The sequence below is a fragment of the Anabrus simplex genome, chromosome 2 (assembly GCF_040414725.1).
Source record: "Anabrus simplex isolate iqAnaSimp1 chromosome 2, ASM4041472v1, whole genome shotgun sequence".
Lineage (NCBI taxonomy): Eukaryota > Metazoa > Arthropoda > Insecta > Orthoptera > Tettigoniidae > Anabrus > Anabrus simplex.
This window is the reverse complement of record NC_090266.1, coordinates 1,155,465,860-1,155,485,951: the sequence shown is the minus strand read 5'-3', so window position 1 is coordinate 1,155,485,951 and position 20,092 is coordinate 1,155,465,860. Positions and strand designations below refer to the sequence as shown.

The window sequence follows — 20,092 nt, the reverse complement described above, 5'->3', positions numbered from 1 at the left end:
GCTAGGAGCGATCCTAACAACTATAGAGGAATTACACTCCTAGACTCGTTGTCGAAGGTGTACACAGGGGTTTTGGCGAATAGGATAACAAGATGGGCGGAACAGTACGGTAGGATATCTGAGTTCCAAAATGGATTTAGGAAAGGAAGGTACACAGTCGATAATGTTTGGATTCTGGACACTTTGATTACAAAGTATGTGAGGATTGCAGGGCGTAAATTATATGTAGCAGCGATTGATTTAGAAAAAGCCTTCGATACGGTCAGTAGGGAGGCGCTATTTTTGAGACTAAGAGAGGTTGGAATGTCAAAAAAAATGAGGGTGGCAATACAGACAATTTATGAGGAAGTGTTTGTGATGATTAAATTGCAGGATGGAAGGTTGAGTAAGTGTTTTGAATCTAAGAGTGGGGTGAGACAGGGGTGTAAACTATCCCCGATATTATTTATATTATTTATAAATAATATTTTAGAGGGTCATGGTGGAGAGGCTTGGCAGTGCCCTTGGATAGGAAAAATGGAGGTTCCGGGGTTGTTATTTGCGGATGACCTATTGATTTTGGCTTTGACGGAAAGGGGATTGCAAAAAGGGTTGGACAAGGTAGTTGAGTATACTAGGAAGTGGTCTCTCAAAGTAAATGCAAGGAAGACTCAGATAATGGTATGTAGGAAAAGGGGTGGAAGAAAGAATAAGGAAGTTTGGAGGCTAGACCAGGAAAATATTAGACCAGGAGTAAAAATGGAATATCTAGGTGTAATAATTAGTAAGAATGGTTCTTGGAAAAATCAGTGTAGGAACGCAAAATTCAAAGGTAGAGGAGCTCTTGCGGTAGTGGGGGTTTTAGAGAAGAAATTCCCAAATGTTAAATACAAAATTCAGAAAACGGTGTTCAAATCACTGGTAATGGGCAAAATGCTATTTGGGGTCGAAGTATGGGGAATGGAGGAGGGCAGGGGTGAACTAAACCAGGTGGTGGCGAAATTTAGCAAGATTATGATGGACCTACCGAACTGTACAGCCAATGCCGGTGCCAGATTAGTCTGTAAAGAATCGATAGAGGTTGAAATAGCTAAGAGGGTGTTTAAGTATTGGATTAGATTGGAGGAAGGGAAGGGCGGGGCATTAGTACAAGAAACGTTTAAGTTTCAGAAAGGTATGACGAATGAAGGTTACTGGGTGAATAAGTGCAAAAAATGGTTACAACAGGTTGGTTTGGGGGAATATGGAGAGGCCTGGGGGGGTGGTAGGAATAAATGGGTATGGGAAAGGATAAAGGGAAGACTACTAGATATTGAAAGACAGAGCTTAATAGGGGAATGTAGAGAGAGAGTCTCTTTATCAGTATTAAATAAATTGGTGGAAGTAATAAACCCGAAAACGGAGTTTGAGGGTAGAAGGGATAAGAGAGGTCTGTATTGGTGGGTTTTGGGGGTGCCGAGGAACAGGGGATGGGTAGGCAGTGAGAATAGTGATAGATGTGTGTTATGTGGAGGGATGTGGGAGGATCTGCATATTTTTAATCAATGCCGAGCTTTGGAGGAGATAAAGATTAAACTACTGAGTAAGAAGGAGCTGGATTTGATAGGGGAAAGTTATAAGATGACATCTTGGTTATGTAGAGAGTGGGAGAAAGGAACGAATATAGCGAAATTCTTAAATGTGGCCAGAGCTATATTTATAAAGAAATTGAGGGAGTAACAGGGGATGTGCAGATAATGTGGTTCTTGCCGAGGGAGGAAGGGGGAGGGCATTCTGCTCAGAGGAATGGATATCCGCCCTGAGCAGATGCGGGAAGGGGATGATATCAGAAAAGGGGGCTGTAGTGTTAGGGGAAAGGGGGTGAGCACCTTGCCCTGTGGAAAAGGTGATCCGCCTGGGGCAGGGTGTTGGGAAGTAGATAGGGAAGTAGTAGGAGGGGAGGAGGTGATAGATTAATGACTTCTGGAATATGAGAGCAGAGGTGTATAAGAGAAGAGTTGGTAACAAGGGAAAGACTGAGAAAATTAGGTAAGAGTTGAGAATAGGGGAGGTTGAGTTGGCTTGAGGGTAGTGTAAATTTAAGAAGCTGTTCTATAGTTTAAGTTTACCGTGGATGGTAGTAATGAAGCTTAGGTAAAAAAAAAAATGAAAAAAAAAGTAGTGAGATGGCTGAGCGAACTAATGAACTTGGAATGGAGTACTATTTGCTTGTGTGTATATGAGGTGTAAAAAAAAGTATTTGTGTGAGGAGGGAGGATAAAGATGGTGTGTGTAATAGTAATTTAGATAGATTAAGGGGGACTGTAGTTAAGGAGAAAATGTTGGAAGTATAAAAATTAAGTTTAACAGTTTGAGGCAAGTGTGGTGTTGTAGATTGTGAAGACTGAGTGAACTGATGGACTTGGAATGGAAACTGTCTGTTTGTGTGTAAGTGAAAAAAAAATTGTTGATGTTTAAGTCTTAAGTGCAAGAAGGTGAGATGTAGTGGGCAGGAATAGTGCGAGAGAGGAGAAGGTGGCGTATCAAGGGAAGAGGGAGGGGTTGGGGGCTTGACCCAACCCAAAGAAGCTAGGCTTAGCATGTCTGCACGGCAAGAAAAGAAAAAGAAGAGGGAAGGTAGTGAGCTGACAATGAATAGAGAAGGTGTGACGTATATAGCGGAAGTGTGTGACAAGCCATGTGATGGGTCGGGTTTCCGCCAAGCTGGCTTGGCACACATGGTAGGTAAGGAATACATTGTCAGCAGGTGTAGGTGAGAAATAAGATCAGTTCTCACGTGGCGAGGCTGGTCCCTGCGATCAACGGGTTGGTGGGCATGTATTCCATACCAGGGCTGACGCAGAGACCGGTCTACTATATATATTTTTTTCTAGGTGGTTGGTAGGAATAGGGGAATAGGGAAATAGGGTAATTTGTAGTGCGGTGCTTTCTGCACGTTTGCCGGCTATCCGCGTGCGTGTGGGAGGACACTGAGTAGATTTAGAGGTAAATAATTTAGCTAAGTAGTTTTAGGAGAGATGTAGTGCCTAGTGTTTGTTTGTTTGTTATTTTGTTTTTGGGTTTCGCTCTGTCTGTCTTTATTACCTGTAAAGCCGATGGTGTATTCTAGGGTGGGTAATAAAGATATGTATGTATGTATGTAAAAAAATTAGATTCTTTAGAGCCCTAAATAGGAACTAGCCACCGGGAATTGCTGACATACCCTCAGAATTGCTCACTGCCTTAGCAGAAACCAGCATTGCGAGGTTATTTCTTTCAGTGCGTAAGTTGTATGATACAGGAGAAGTGCCATGCGATTTTCGGCAGAATGCTGGTACACCTGTTCCAAGAAAGCCGGTGCTGAAAAGTGCGAAAACGTATTTTTTTGCTAGTTGCTTTACGTCGCACGTCTTATGGCTTATGGCGACGATGGGACAGGAAAAGGCTAGGAGTGGGAAGGAAGCGGCCGTGGCCTTAAGGTACAGCTCCAGCATTTGCCTGGTGTGAAAATGGGAAACCACGGAAAACCCATTTTCAGAGCTGCCGACAGTGGGGTTCGAACCTACTATCTTCCGAATACTGGATACTGGCCGCACTTAAGCAACTGCAGCTATCAAGCTCGGTAAACTAGCAGTTCAAAACAAAAGGAAATATGACAGTGATGTGTTAAGCAAATGTTTAGAAATAAAACAGTGAAAAGAAAAAAAAAATATTTTAGAGTCTTCATGAAGACATTGAAAGACTGAGTGAACTTAGGCCGAAGGGTTTTCAGAGTTCAAGTTCAGGAACTGTTGTATATAATGTTAGATCAAGAAAGAATCAAAATGTATGTCCCTGAGTAAAGTTCTACTTTTTAAATTAAATCTATTTTCCTTCTACTTATCAACATTTACTGGAATCCTCAGCGAGTTATATATATTAGCCCCTGATGGGAAGGTAACCTTACCTCCAACTGTTATTAATTTAGGGTAATAACATCTTAATGTGTATATTTGATGTGGTAAAACAGTTACGGTTAAATAAAAAGAGTATTTTAAAATACTCTGCACAAGAGCTGACTTCCTTCTTACAGAATACTGTTGATCGCATATGCAGGCTCATTGCACTAGGTTTGCTGCACCTCAGTGGCGGCGCGTGGATGAAACATCTGGGGGTTCACTGCTATGGAAAGTAACATGTTCAGATTTATTGTTACTTGATAGTTACACAGATGTAAAATTGCTGATTGGCAACGCGAGTTTCCTTTGAAGGCACACAGCTTCGGCTCGAAGAAGTTGCCAAACAATGAAGAATGAAAGATAGAGAATATGAGGTGCAATTACTTTAAGCTGATCCAAATTCCTCTGATTTTGAAGAATTGCTTGCGTAGGAGTAACTGCTTCAAGAGTGTTAGGCAGACTACTGTTATTTGTGTGCTGACATACTTTGCTGTTTACCTTTCAAGAAATGCGTATTACTAATTAAAAGTTTAATTAATTATACAAACTTAGGCTATCTACGCACGCCTGTTGATGCTATGCAAACCGTGATTAACCAAAATATTCTGGCTCATTGTGGTTAATTACCTCAGAATCATAAAATTATTAAATTAAAATCCATTCAAAACCTACCACTTGCTGCAAATTTTAACCGCGCGCTATGACAGTGCTTCGGCTAATTTCGGAGCTGCTCGTATTCATCGCTGGTCCACTCGCCAGCGATTCCTGGGCTGTTTCCCCTCGCTCCACACAGCCCCTCGCCGTGCGCACCCTCCTTACGTCCCACAGCCCCCCGCCGGCAGTCCTGAAATTGAACCTCTTCGCTGGTTCCGGAGAGCAACCAGTGTTGGTGTCAAAATCAGTGCTACATGCGCGAATATAATGAGCTAATTAAAGGAACAGGCTCTTGATTAACCATTTTACTATAAGTTATCTACCGTATTTCTAGGGGGTCCACTGAACCACTGAACATATAGAATGCGCCGCCACTGCGTGCACCTATATTCAATGTTGCTTACTATAATGCCGTCCTGGGAGAATACACACCCTAAATACCTACCTGAAATTATCTACTTGTTCCAATTTTGTATTCCCAACCTGACAATCAGTTCTCTTAGGTGTCTTCACTACTGCCATCACTTTAGTCTTGGAAAGACTAATTTCCATGCCATACTCGTAGCATCTTTTTTCAAGTTGCAAGATATTAGATTGCACTGTTTCAGTAGACCAGGTCGTCCACATAGCACAAACTGCTTACTACAGATCTACCTAACTGAATCCCTCCCTGCCACTTTATACCTTTGTAATTTAGCCTTCATCTCCTCATTCCAAGTTCTCTCCTGCCATTGATCACATCTGTTTGTACCAGCAATCATTTTCACTACTTTCATGTCTGTTACTTATAAATAACTTATTAACATATAGGCCTACTGAGGGCATTAAGGTAGACCAATGTTTATTTCCTGTGCTGTAAATCCATGTAAAGAATGAAAAACAAAGGTGAAAAATTCATTTGCAGCCTTTTGACAGTTGTTTCTACCAAAGTTTTGTAGATTTTAACGTACAAAATAAAAAACTGCATTTGTGTGATGTGATATTAAGGGGATATGATGGCAGAAAATGTATTTATTAAAAATATATTTATATGACAGTTACATGTTTGTAATAAAAGGTTGAATAGCGTATTTAGCCAAAGTTAATCCGAGGAGATCTTACAAGAGTCATGCACTCTACTCTCTCAAATATTTTATATAATCAGTATTTACAACTATTAGTACTAAAAATGTTTTCATTCCTCCCCCAAAGGGGGCCTCTTAGACGATGACGCCGTCTCTCAGGACGAGACATTTGTTACGGTGAAGGAGATGCTCCGAGAAGGTGGTTGGCGGCCGTGGCCTATACTAGGAACAATCCCGGCATTCGCCTTAGTGCAGGAGAATGGAAAACCACGGAAAACCATTCTCAGGACAGCCGACGGTTGGAGTCAGCCATGAGGTCCAGCCCTGTCCCGTCTCCCGAATGCAGAGGCGTAGAACCGTGGCCACCCTCCTCTGCTCAGTTGGCCTGTCCGAGTGCAGAGCTGTTGGACCACGCACCAGCCGTGGCTACTTGAGGGCCGAGACCCCACTCTGCATCTACCGACAAATAGTATTTACAAACAATTTTGAGAGGCAATGCATGATATAGTAAAATGAAATCTTACCACTTGAGCAACATATAGGCATACTGCATTCTACTGTAAATGGCCATATTATTTAGTTGTAGGAAAGGCATACTCTTTACTTCTGAAATAGAAGGCAAAGTGTTTGTTATTAGCACCTATTATTGTTTTGCAGTGTTTGGTACTCATGTTTTGTGAAATTGAAGGCAAAGTTTTCATTTTCCTTCAACTGATTCATATAAGTATTTCAGAATGGATAGGCTTTGTAATGTTCACATCAGTAAAGATACATATGAACAATATATAGAAAGGCAAAATCAACATTGAGGTAAGAAAGAGTCCTACCAGTGCTTTGTGGAAAAATTTATCACTCTGTACCAAGAAGTTTTCTTTTTTGCTAGTGGCTTTACGTTGCACCGATACAGGTCTTATGGCAATGATGGGATAGAAAAAAAGTTAGGAGTGGGAAGGAAGCGGCCGTGCCCTTAAGGTACAGCCCCAGCATTTGCCTGGTATGAAAATGGGAAACCACAGAAAACCATCTTCAGGGCTGCCGACAGTGGGGTTCGAACCCAGTATCTCCCGGATGCAAGCTCACAGCTGCGCAACCCTAACCGCACGGCCAACTTGCCCGATACCAAGGAGTTTACCAGTAACTTGGATGGAAGTGCAGGATTTAGATTAGTAGGTTTATTAATGCCAAGTGAGCAATGAGATCAACTTGTCAGTGCAAAGTTCGGGGAGACAGTAGTTTACGCATAATGAGGGTAATAAACAAGACCTTGTGTGTAATTTATATGTAGTTGTGACAAGTATCAGTCTATTACACAGCCATTTTACTCCTAAGAAAAATGTTCCAGAAGATTTTTCCTTTAGTTATTAAGCCAGTGTACAGGGCACTAGCCTCACCTGAACTCCTCAAGAAATGTACACGTATGTGAATATGAGAACTTAAATTTTCTGCTTTGGAAGAGATGGCTATAGACAACCTTTCTTCACAGCCATTTGGTCAAATTAGCTGCTTTTAAAGCTGCTGTAGCCTTCAATGGTGTAAATAAAGACAGGATTGTCATTCTTGCAAAGTTTGGATTTGGACCTGGGTTTTTTGCACAGAAGACAGTAACAGAAATTCAGCAACATGCTTGTCATGAAAGTGATATGCTACTATTCTGAACATGCCACATTAACAAAGAGGAGAAGCAACAAGAGATTTGCAGAGGATCATGAGGGAGAGAAAGAATACCGTTATGGGGGATATAAAACAATGAAAGGAACTCCATTGCTTTTCCCCGTTTTCCTCAGTTTCACAACATTCAGAACATATGTGCATTTTTCTTCCTTTCAAAATTATTTACAGGATTGTATGAAACTTTACAACCTATTTCTACATTAGGTAATGTAAATTTTGACTGGAAGCATTTTTTGATATGACATTTTGATAGGTGGGGCCTCACCAAGTGGTATGAAAAAACAATTTAAGGGGACACTATAGTGAATTTAATGAATTGAGGTAAATATCAAAATTGGGTTTAGAACTGTAGAAAATACCCTGATGTGTGTTCTTTCGAAAAATGCTTTTATTTTTTAAATGCTGCCATTTTAAAACCCACAGCACCTCATTTAAATGGCACTGCACTAGCATTTAACTGTCCTATGCTCTACTGGACATGCCCCTCCAGTTGCTGCTTTCCCTTTCTTACATCTCTCTCATTTGGATTTCAAATGTAATCTAAGCATTGAGTAGCAGATGTGGTATTCTGTATGATGTAGTTTTAAAAATAATGACAACATATCAGAGACTTGCATCAGATGCACTGCTACAAAGGTGCACAAAAGGGAAAAGAAAATCCAAATGAGAGCCTTCACAGTATTCTTTGGAATAAATGTCCAAATGTCCAGAAGTAGTATTTGTTACTAGGAATAAACATCAGATTGGTACTGCGAGTGCTGCGAGTTCAATATGGGGTGTGTTCGAACGCGAAGTCCTTCAGTCCATCAGAGGGAAGCCAGTACCAACTTCTGCTGTGGACATCAGTCACCAGCGAGAGCAAAGGCGCTTACAGCAAAGCAGGAAAAGGAGCTCAGGTGAAAGCAAAGAGCTAAGCAGAAAGAATAAGGTGATGAAAATATCACTGAAGGAGAGAAGAAAGTCTGAAGGGCATACTTATTGTGCTGGACATTTCTAAAGTGAGTGAAGTTTCTGATTTTTATTCTGCATTTTATGGCTCAGCAAAATCTTCATGATTTCTTTCACATAAATAATCCCTTATCATGCAATTTTTGTCTGATGTAGATGAAATTTTACACAGTAGTAGCTAGATAGCTCGTGCATAAATGTCAGTGTGCATTTTGCTGTTTAAGGCGATTAAATTTTTTTTTTGTGACCTACCAAATTTTGTGTGTAGGCCCTACTCATTCTTTTTTTTTTTAAAGAAAAATTAAACATTACATTTTCAAAACTTCTACAGGCCAATATATTTCTCAAACAACAAACTGTGATACTGATGTTTGTTGGCATAACTATACAGCATATCTGTGCAAAATTTGGTGCCAAATGGAAAAATATTCTGATGCAAGGGACTTTTTTTAATGATGCTGGTAAAAGGAAAGTAAAAAAATTCCTACTCAAAAGGTTGTGTAGGTACAATATTGAAAGTTGGTTGCATTACTATATCTGAAGAGTTACACCTCAAAAACATATGGAAAAAATTCATAGAAAAATAAAGAAGTTAGAAATTTCACTATAGTGTCCCCTTAAGAAAATTAAAAGCTGTTAACACCACCTAATAAACACCTCAAAATATCATTTGAAAAGGCAGTAATTATGTCCCAAGAACCAGCACCATTAACACAATAAGCATAAATGGTAAAGTCTTATAATTGAAGTAAAATGAGCCACTGTTTTGAGGCTTTTGTTGCAATTTTCACCCAATCAAGAATTCTGGCTGTAATGTTCTATGAATGGCATCACATTTGATAGGAACAAATCCACTGATTGCATTGTGAGCAATCCTAAATCTGTAAGATGCAGACACGTACGCGTCACCGGTGGCCAGAAACCTGTAGGCGTAAATATATTTCCACTGTTCAAATTGATGTACATAAATGTATCTGTTGTTTTCAGTCTTTTTTATCAATACTTTATTAGCAACCTGTAGAATGCAACGAAATGTACCTGCCACTAATCTTTTATTTTGCATCCGGGAGATAGTGGGTTCGAACCCCAGTATCGGTAGCCCTGAAGATGGTTTCCATGGTTTCCCATTTTCGCAACAGGCAAATGCTTATAATATCACGTGCAAAAAGCCCGTTCTTTCTACATCGTAGAACATGGCCTAAATAAGCCGTTTTCCTGGCTTTGATGATGTTTGCCAGCTCACGTCCGTGCGATGTAAAGCAAATTTAAAATCTCACGTTCTCGCTGAGACATACCACACCCTCAGATTACATTCGTCGGGCGAGTACAGCGCTATTTCCCCATAGCTAATGAGCATAGTTTTGGGCGCAAATAACCTCGTGTTTTAGAGATATTCGCAATTACTAAAAATGGTATGCAATTAGCAGTTACGAAACTCAACGCCTGGATCTTACGGCAGCTCAGTGCGAAGACGCGAGAATCACATTTTACGGACCCGTGTTCGAAACCTGTTGGCCAAGAACGATTTGTTTTTAAACATGTTTGTCATTATTAGGCTTATTTTTGTATCAATTATTATTCTAACGTTCGTTGTCTTATGTATAGAACGTTTCAACTTTTAAGACTGGTTTATTATTTTTACCAATAAACATAGCCTACCGTACGTTGATCGCTACGGGAACCAGGGGGTGATAATGAATACCAGAGTCAGGAAGAACGTCAGAATGCAATGTGACCACCACTTCACCGAAAATAAATGCAGATGGAAAAACAAGACCACGAACACACAAGATCGATCGACCGAACTGCTGAACAAGTGCAGAGATGAATGCACGTGTTTATTGACGAAGAATTCGTTGTTTATATAAAATGTTGATCTGAATAAACAAAATGAAAAAAAACTGGAATAGAGGAAGGAATATTAAAGCAATGAAGATCATGCGTATGCAAACAATTACATTGGAATATTCGGCTCGACGATAAGAAGTCAGGACATGATATTTTTTATATCTTTGAATAACTTATTTTCTCGAGAATTGTACAGTAAAACACCTAGTGGATCTACAGTCCTTCGGGTTTTATTACCAAGTTATAATGTCGAATGTTGGCCTTGGAAGAAATGGTACCGGTAGTGATTAACTGAAAATATTTGCCATCGTTATGACCATTTAGCCATAGTAGCCATGTTTATGGCTTCATAGTTCACAATCAGTACAGCCATGATGAAATGATGTCACGAGCCAACATCTGACATTTAAATTTGCCTAAAACAAAAACTAAGACTACGATAGAGTAGGCCTATATTACATGACGTTACGCAGTGCGGAACGGCGGTCGGATTCAAGAGCATGAAAACAATTCATCATACAATATCTATTCCACGTACTGTCAAAGTTGTTTAAGTCTAAGAAGCCGTCATACTTTAATGTTAAATCATTCGAGGTGTTTTTCACTCCCACTTTCATACACAATTAAACACCACTTTAAAAAAATGCGCATGCATAAACTTTGCATATGCACGAATAACCTAGATGATATGAAAAGAGGGGACTGCTTATGACCTGAAAATCCACTAATGTCAGTCAAACTCTATACAATGCCAAAAGGAAGGATCCAAGTATCATTACATGACTTGTTGAAGGTCAGCCATGCTGAAACTATAATGTAACGAGCCAACATCTGGCATTTAAAATAGGATAAAAACAAACTTAAGCATATTACAGCAGAAAATGATCGGCCACGGAAATCAACGAACCTTTAAAATACTGGTAATTAAAAACAAAGCAACTTAACACGAGAAATCGCTTAGGTACCGCTTGAGCGTCCGATCATAAGGAAGCAGTTTAGGATCGCCCCCCCCCCCCCTCTCTCTCTCTCTCTCTCTCACACACACACACACACACACACACACCTCTCTTTACGCCGCACAGACACAGATAGGTGTTAATGCGACGATGGGGCAGGAAAGGCTAGGAGCAGGAAGGAAGCGGCCATGGCCTTAAGTACAGCCCCAGCATTTGTCTGGTGTGAAAATGGGAAACAACGGAAAACCATCTTCAGGGTTGCCGACAGTGAGATTCGAGCCCATTATCTCCCGAATACTGGCCGCACTTTAAGCGACTGCAGCTATAGAGCTCAGCCAGCAGCTTACTAACGGGGGGGCATGTTTTAAGAATGAGAAAAGCGGAAAAGTATGAACGAGCGACGTGAAACGATGCCTGAAGTAACTGTGAGAAGAGGTTCTTCGTTTATACTTGCCAGGGACCCACCGACGCGCCCCAAGGAGTGTTATTACCAGGCCCCAATTTACAAATGAGCGGACTGGGCATTTGCCCAGGGCGCCAGTTTTTGAGGGGCGGCGGCCGGCGGATCGAGTAATTATGACCTGCGTGAATTACGTCTTAAATTCATTGCACTCCAATTAATTTTACTTTCCAAAAATTATTCCAATTATTTTATTAGCCTGTATAAAACACTTTAAACTATTCTAATTTTAAAACCTGAATTTGATCTATATATTTACATTTTATGAAAAAATTAAATAACTGCCAACGATAAGAAGGCATTATTTAACTCGTGCGGGTGCTGGGTGGGCAATTATTGTAGTTGGTAGCTAGGCAACCCTGTTAGTCTAGACAGTGACTTCCCTGTCTGTCATTGGCTCGTGACAGTTCGTGTGAGTATTGTTTACATTCGCTCACCATCAACCTGATAATCTCACCTAGCCAACTCATTGTCTCGTGTAATTATTACATGTTTTTCAGTATTTAACCACGAGTAAAGAGTTAAGTGGTGCTGAACACAAAGAACGCGCTGCTAAAAAGCAGAGTGATGAACTTTAACTACTTAAGAAAGGGCCTAAAATGGGAAAGTTCTTTTCCTTTGACTCGTTCAACTCCAACCTCGGAATCGGAATGCCAAGTTGACTTACAAAACCTTCGACTTCGTCATCGGTCCCATTTGATTTAACTTTACACAAGAAGACTTACAAGGCCTAGATATACAGACTGATCAGCCCTGTGAGCCTGAAGTTGTCCAGCAGCCGTTTGTAACTATTTCACAATCACAATCTGAGGTAACCTTACCTAATTCATTTTCTATAGATGATCCTGCTACTTGGAATGTCAAGTTAAATTCAGTAGTTGAGAATGTTATTAAACATTGCCCAAAACAGGACGTAACCGGGCGAGTTGGCCGTGCGGTTAGAGGCGCACGCCTGTGAGCTTGCATTCGGGAGATAGTGGGTTCGAATCCCAGAAGATGGTTTTCCGTGGTTTCCCATTTTCACGCCGAGCAAATGCTGGGGCTGTACCTTAATTTAGGCCACGGCCGCTTTCAACTCCTAGGCCTTTCCTGTCCCATCGTCACCGTAAGACCTATCTGTGTCTGTGCGACGTAAACCACTAGCAAAAAAACAAGACGTAATGGTAGATTTTTGAAATCTCTGCGAACTTACAATGATGTTAAAAGAACATTGTCTCAAAATATGTTTAAGAGTAGGCCTACTCTTCCTAATGGAGACGTTTTTAAGAGATTGGTTGTTGTATTCACAGTCAACTGGGAAAGTATTCTCTATTCAATGCTGTTTATTTCAACCAGACAATGAAAAAATACATTTTTCTACCTGTTTTAATGACTGGAAGCACAGCTACGAACTACTGAAACATCATGAACATTCTCATTATCACAGGAGTAATGTTCTTACGTACATCACCACACAAAAGCAGTCAATGCAGGTTGTTAAAATTCTGTTTACACTGTATGAAGATGTAAATTACTGGCGAAGTGTATCTCAAGAATAGTTTCTGTTGTACGATTTTTGGCAGTTAGGTGTTTACCTTTCCAAGGAGACAATGAGGATTTAGGATCAACTTCAAATGGTTTGTATCTTGGATGCCTCGAGTTGATCAGTGAATATGACCCTTTCCTTGCCCAGCACTACGGAAAATCCGGTAACAAAGGTCAAGGGCACATCTCGTACCTGTCTTCTCAAATATGTAATGTATTTAAGTTATGGGGTATTATGTGCTTAAAACTGTAGTTGATGAAGTAAAGAAGCTAAGTACTACTCTCCCATCGTAGATTCGACGCTTAATTGCTCTCACGCTGACCAGTTGGCTATTGTTTTACGATTTGTACCTCAGAGCCAAAGCCTGTAGAACGACTCATTGAACTTCTGCCTGAAATATCACATACATCTGCTGGACTAGACAAAGCTGCAGTTGACTGTTCTGAGAGCTTCGAAATCAACCTCAAGAATTGTAGGGGCCAATGTTATGATATGCTTCCAATATGTCAGGAGCTTACTCAGGTCTGCAGGACCAAATAAAGCAGCAAAGTCCCCTTGCTGAATACATACCGCGTGCAGCACATTCATTAAATCTTGTTGGTTCGGCTGCTGCAGAATGCTGCACTGCCACAGTGGTTTTCTTTGTCTCCGTCCAGGAGTTGTACAATTACTTTTCTGTGTCAACGTACAGGTGGAATATTTTGAAGCAATTCTTGGCAAAACACGGTACACCATTGGTAAAATCTTTATCAGAAACAAGATGGTCTGCAAGAGCAGACGCTGTCAGAGCTTTGGTAAAAGGTTATGAAGAAATACGACAATCGGTGAGGCAGCTATCTGAAGACTCGCAGTGTAAAACCTGCTTGTAGACTTGACGCACAAAACATTGAAACAAAATTTCAGATTTTATTGACCACTTTTCTGTTAGTAGTGTGGAATGACATTTTGGAATGTGTTGACAAGTGTTCTAAATACTTGCAGTATGAAAATCTTACTCTTGAGGGAGGAGTAAAAGAATGAAAACCCGGGAAGGATTCATCAACCCGAAAAGGGACGAGTTTGACATATATTTGCAATCTGCTTTGAAAATAGGTGGATGTGATGATCCAAGCTACTCAAGAGTAAGAAAACGGAACTTTCGTATTTGCAGATGAAACACGTGGGATTGAAGGAGACCTAGATGCAAGAACAAAGTTCAAAAATAATGTGTCAAAATAATGGACACACTTATAGGAAACTTAGCAAGAAGGAAAGAAGTATATGAAATCATAGCTTCCAGATTTCAGGTGTTACCTCTACTGCTGACTTGCTCATCCGAATAATCTGCTGCTTTGAAACTTAGTTCGCTGTGTCCTGAAGACATCAGTCAAGATTTTGTAAATGAGTGTGTACACTTTCAAATGTATCGTGAACTCGAGGGATTCCAAAACTTGCCTAAAGCGTATTCTTACATTAAGCAAAACATATCAAGTACGTTTCCCAACCTTGAAATTGCAGTTAGGATATTTTTGACCTTACCAACCGTACTGCATAAAAAGATTCTTCAGTTTTAAGCAGAGTAAAAAATGCCAAGAGGGCAACTCTTTTTAATGAAAAGTTAAGCTCATTAGTCTTTATGTGCATTGAAAAAAGGTATATTTGAAAACCAACTTTGATGAAATTGTTCAAGAGTTTTGCCAGGAAAAAATCAAGTAAAAAATATTTTATGTAAAGTAGTATTATATACAAGGGGCTGCCTGGCTGAGGCGGTAAAGGCGTGCTCGGTTCGTCCTGAAGGGAGTGGGTTCGATTCCCCGTCAGGAAATCGTAAAATTTAAGAAACGAGATTTCCACTTCTGGAGGTGTACATGGCCCTGAGGTCCACTCAGCCTACGCAAAAAATGCGTACCAGGTTAATTCCTGGGGGCAAAGGCGGCCGCACGTAGAGCTAACCACTCTACCCCCTCAAGTGCCGAGGTTACGGATAGTTGAAGCCTTTACCTTCCACCCTTCCAAGGGCCTTCATGGCCTGTACGGAGATAAATTTTCTTTGCTTTCTTTGCCAGTATTATATACAAGTAGCCTATAAACAAAACTTGTATTTTTAAATGTGATAGAAATAAATTACAATAAATGAATTATAATTTATGTGTGTTACTTCTAAAGTTATTTACTTCCACACAAACTATCAAACTGAACCAACGGCTTCTTAAATAAAAATAAAAACAGCCTGATTCATATTTGGCTGCTGACTTTATTTGGCTTGATAATTTTAATTATGAGAATTAACTTCATTTGCATAATGTGGTGTTTAATTCATAATCTTGAAAACTGTAATATTTAATTTGTAAATAATTATTTTTAGAGGAACAGAAAAACGCGCGGCGGGGAAGGGGGGGGGGGCGGCGGCTAAATATTGTTTGCCCAGGGCGCTAACTACTTGAAACCGGGGCCTGGTTATTACTTATTACTTATACAGAAAAATTAAAACAAGACTGCATTACATTGTAAGTTCACCACATAGTACCATGAGTAGGAAGTGGGTTCAAACGGTACTCTCAGATTACTATAGAGGGTTATATCTATTCCACGTACTGACTAAGTCGTCAACGAAGCCAGCATACTTTAATTTTAAATCACACACGAGGTTCCTTTCACCCACACTTTGATGCGCAATTAAACACCACTTAAAAGAACGCACATAAATCCACTTTGAATATGTACGAGTCATGCGTTAGCTAACTATACACGAGCCATTAATTAAATATCAAATCTTGAATTAACGGTAATCGTACCATGATCACGACCACGTGGTAATGGTGATCTCTCGACTTGCAGCTGATTACCACCCCTCCTCCTTCGACCAACACATGCACACGAAACCTTTCATTACATGAACCAGCCCAAACAAAACTTAGCCCTAGGGTATAGGAGACATGAAGTCACGGCGTGTGGAACGGCGGTCTGGTTCAATAGCATGGAAGCAGAATACAACAGAATAATTCAATGAAATAAGAAGCTTACTCACCTTATTGAGGGTACCGCTCAGCTATGTGGCGCAGAATTGTAGGGAAAGCTGTTACCGGATCCCTACAGTATGTTTCGCGCCACATAAATTCATCTATGTGATGGGAAAGGAGGGGACTGCCCATGACCTAGAAAATGCACTATGGGTCAGTCAAACTCCACACATCGCCAAACAAAAGGATCCAAGTATTGTTATACAATATTGCTACTTACACCTCTTAGCCGGCAGAACCGCTTAAATCGCCTCCAATACCCTTCAGCTGCCTTAGTGCAAGTCCCATCGTCGCGATTACGGTATCCATCCTTATGACAAACGGTCCTGTGGTCGTATCCCATAGAACCCAGAACACGATAAGTTGCCCGCTTATCGGTAAAAATTGTTGAGCCGGGAAGTACGTAATGCCTTATTAACGGAATCAGGGTACTTCGGTTCCTAGCGGCAACGTAGAGAATTACGCCTCGCTTCAATACGGTGTCATAGATGCCGAGTACCCATTTTAGCGGTACAATAAGACATCTTCCATACTTCCTACGTGTAACCACCGACTCATCAACCTTCACGACGACACCGGGCCCACCAAAACGGTACCCATCGACGTTCTGGATTATCTTCCATGAGGCGATATCTCGGAAGAGGGTGAAATACCGAACCATAGTCACCTTTGAAATACCGGACTGAACCGTAGCCACGCCGACAGTAGAGCCAGTAGCCCACAAGTACATTACAAGCAGAATATCGCGCACCGCAAGGTGCGTTTTCTGGAAGAATGTGCCTTCGGCTACAGACTTCGTCTTCTTACACTTCGGGCAGCGAAGGATATATCCGAGATGAGCAGTGATATTGCTCTTCTTACCCATTACACGCGGTACCCTACAGCGAGGACATTTCCCAGCTTTCTTTAGAAGACCTTGCTTCTACAAGTCTCCAATTATTTCTTTATCGCCTTGCTGTTCAAGGAAAATAAATATCGTGTAATTAATGATCTTTTACACAAATCTCCATAATAAGTTTATAATCTCATTCAGTAACTTACCGCAAGGTATGCGAAGAGCTGGAACATCGTCCTACACTCGTTGATTTCCATTTTGGACTGACTATCAGAACTCTGGCGCATTAACAGAGTGACTGCCATCCCCTCCCCTACCCTTCCCTTCCCTTACCCAGACCTTGCCGTCCAAGGACCAAGGGGGATGTTTTCATTCCCCTTCCCGAAGGGAAGGGGCGGGCCACCTAGAAGGTTACGCCTTCTCTCTGGCCAGGAGATTTGGCGGGGTTCGGGGATTTGTAGAGGTTTGATGATAAAGGAAGGAGCTTTGGATTTGTTGAAGTGAGGGATTGGCCTCTTGGCTAAGGTGCAGTATCCGATCTTTTGCTTTTTATTGATTTCTTTGAGGTTACATTAATTGGAATTATTTTACGCTTTACATACATTGGCTGGTTACAAAGATAGACTTAAATTCTAATGAGGTTGCGATTGTTTGGGATGAATAGTGGTATGATTTGGTGGTAGAAGGAGGTGATGTTTGCTAGGGAGGTTAGGAGTAGTAGAAGGAGCTGGGAGTTGTTGTGTGAGTTGGTAGGGGGAGCTAGACGGGTATGGTTCTGGGAAGGGTTGCGATTGGGGTGGGTGGGTTTTTGCGGAGGGGAGCGTGATGCTTCCACCCGATGGTGCTTCCCGAAGAGCTGGATTCCGTTTTCGGTCAGGCGGTGGGTTTCTTCGGGGAGCTGGAGTTGAACTCTTATCATGTAGGTGGGTCCTGTTGCGTTGTAGATTCTGCTTACTTTCTTCGGTTGTAGTCCTGCGCGTTGAAGTTCTTGGTTTATTAGTTCCGGTGGGATGGCTGGATTCACTCCTCTGATGACACAGCTGGTGTGAAGTTCTGGAGCTGGTGGATGCTGGGTTGTTCTATTGGGCTCGGACTCGGACTCGGGAGCTGGTGGCGGTGACGGTGGCCTTTCTGTGTCCATGGTGGTGTTGTGGGCTGCTTCTTCTGTCGCCGGTTGGGTTGGGTTGGATAGGGAAACGGGGGACATCATGATAGGGGAGGAGTGGGTCATGGTGGTAGTGGTTGTAGGGGTGTAGGGAGAGCTGCGGGCAGGAGTAGTAGCCATGGTGGTGGTAATAGTGGTGACTAGGGTAGTGAGGGGATGGGTTGTTGGCTGGGGTGGTGGGATGTAAGGGGGTGTCCTTATTGGAGGTGGCCGGCAGGGTGGCTTGGTTCCCGGGTCCGGTCCGAACTCGTTTTCCAGTTGGGGTGGGCAGGGCTCGGCGTAGTGTGGCTTGGCGTTGATGAAAATTCCGTATCTTATTGCAGTCTGGACCGCTCGTTCTGAAGAGAGTTGGAGGAGTACCCGGTCAGTTGGCATGAAGTTCTGATGTATTCTCCGGAGGTTAATAATCGGGATTCCTTCATTTTTCAGGTATCTGAAAAGAACATCGTCTGTGTAGGCAAGATCTACGCCAGGTAGGATGCAGTTGGGCATGGTGGTGGGAGGCCGACTTCCAGTTTGGTGTCTAGGCCTTGATTATGCTTTGTTGTCACGGCTAGGGTTCGAAGTGGAGACTGGAGTGTACCCTAGCCGTAGTAAAAACTGGCATAGATCGTATTCCGAGTTTGGAAGAGCGATGCCTTGCCGTCCCGTCCCTTCTTTCCCCTACCCAACCCACCCTCCTTTCAGCCTCTAACGAAACGACACTACTTACCTGTTCCGTGGATCATTTATAATTTATTTTCTCCGAATATTTTAACTCAAAGATTTTTATGCGGTATGGTATGCATTTTTTAAACAATCCATTACGTGCCGCGGATATGTGCATATTTAGATGAACCCAAGCTCATAAGAACCCTTTCTTCCGCGAGGAAGGGTTGGCTGCCCTGGTTTAGGCTCCGTCACATTCACGCAGGTGTAACACACGTGCTGTTCATAGAAGAAAAAGGGGTGGTGTGACATCATGAAAATTCCGACTTAGTATTTGAATATGAATTCCCTGTCTCTCTCTAACACTCTATGGCGTCATCACCACTCAGTCACCCAGCAAAACATGGTCTCCATGTGTTCTCCACAGTCAGTTATAGTGTACAGTGTACAGTTCAATGTTGTACCGGCATGTCTATTATGCCAGGTAATTGTACAAAAACAGTATTTTCGCACCTCTACTCGTTCCTTGTACAGTACCTTAGTGAATATATGAATATATGTAATAGCATTTAAAAGCACTTACAACCAATTTGGCGATGGTCCGCTTCTTTACCGTACCTATAATAATAATAATAATAATAATAATCTGAGTACACATTGGCCTATTTTCATAATACTTCACCTTTGGAATTTACTTTTTATTTATTTATACAAGTTGTTTTACGTCGCACCGACACAGATGGGAGAGGAAAGGGCTAGGAGTGGGAAGGAAGTGGCCGTGGCCTTAATTAAGGTACACACCGAGAGAGTTGGCCGTGCGGTTAGGAGCGCGCAGCTGTGAACTTTCATTCAGGTTATAGTGGTTTCGAACCTCACTGTCGGCAACCCTGAAGATGGTTTTCCGTGGTTTCCAATTTTCGCAACAGACAAATGCTGGGGCTGTACCTATTTTAAGGCCACGGCCGCTTTCTTCCCGCGCCTAGCCCTTTCCTATCCTATCGTCGTCGTCGTAAGACCTATCTGTCAGTGCGAGGTAAAGCAAATCGTAAAAAAAAAAAAAAAAAAAAAAAAATGTACAGCCCCAACATTTGCCTGGTATAAATAATAATTCCGTGTGGCTATTTCTAGCCGAGTGCAGCCCTTGTAAGGCAGATCCTCCGATGAGGGTGGGCGGCATCTGCCGTGTGTAGGTAACTGCTTGTTATTGTATTGGAGAATAATGTTAGGTGTGGTGTGTGAGTTGCAGGGGATGTTGGGATGTTGGGATGTTGGGGACAGCACAAACACCCAGCCCCCGGGCCACTGGATTTAACCAATGAAGGTTAAAAATCCCCGACCCGGTCGGAAATCGAATCCGGGACCCTCTGAACCGAAAGCCAGTACGCTGACCATTCAGCCAACGAGTCGGACATTTGCCTGGTGT

General features: G+C 41.8%; 1 protein-coding gene across 6 annotated transcripts in view; it reads right to left on the bottom strand.

Annotated features, from left to right (window-relative positions):
* LOC136864756 (peroxisomal acyl-coenzyme A oxidase 3) overlaps positions 1-20,092 on the bottom strand; it is a 230,510-nt gene that overhangs the window by 142,871 nt on the left and 67,547 nt on the right. For 2 of the 6 annotated variants that reach the window (XM_067142117.2, XM_068226407.1), the window contains exon 2: positions 16,030-16,156. The exons of the other annotated variants lie outside the window; for them this stretch is intronic. The gene's annotated coding sequence lies outside the window, so the exon portion shown is untranslated. The remainder of the gene's footprint in view (positions 1-16,029; positions 16,157-20,092) is intronic. 6 annotated transcript variants of the gene reach the window in all.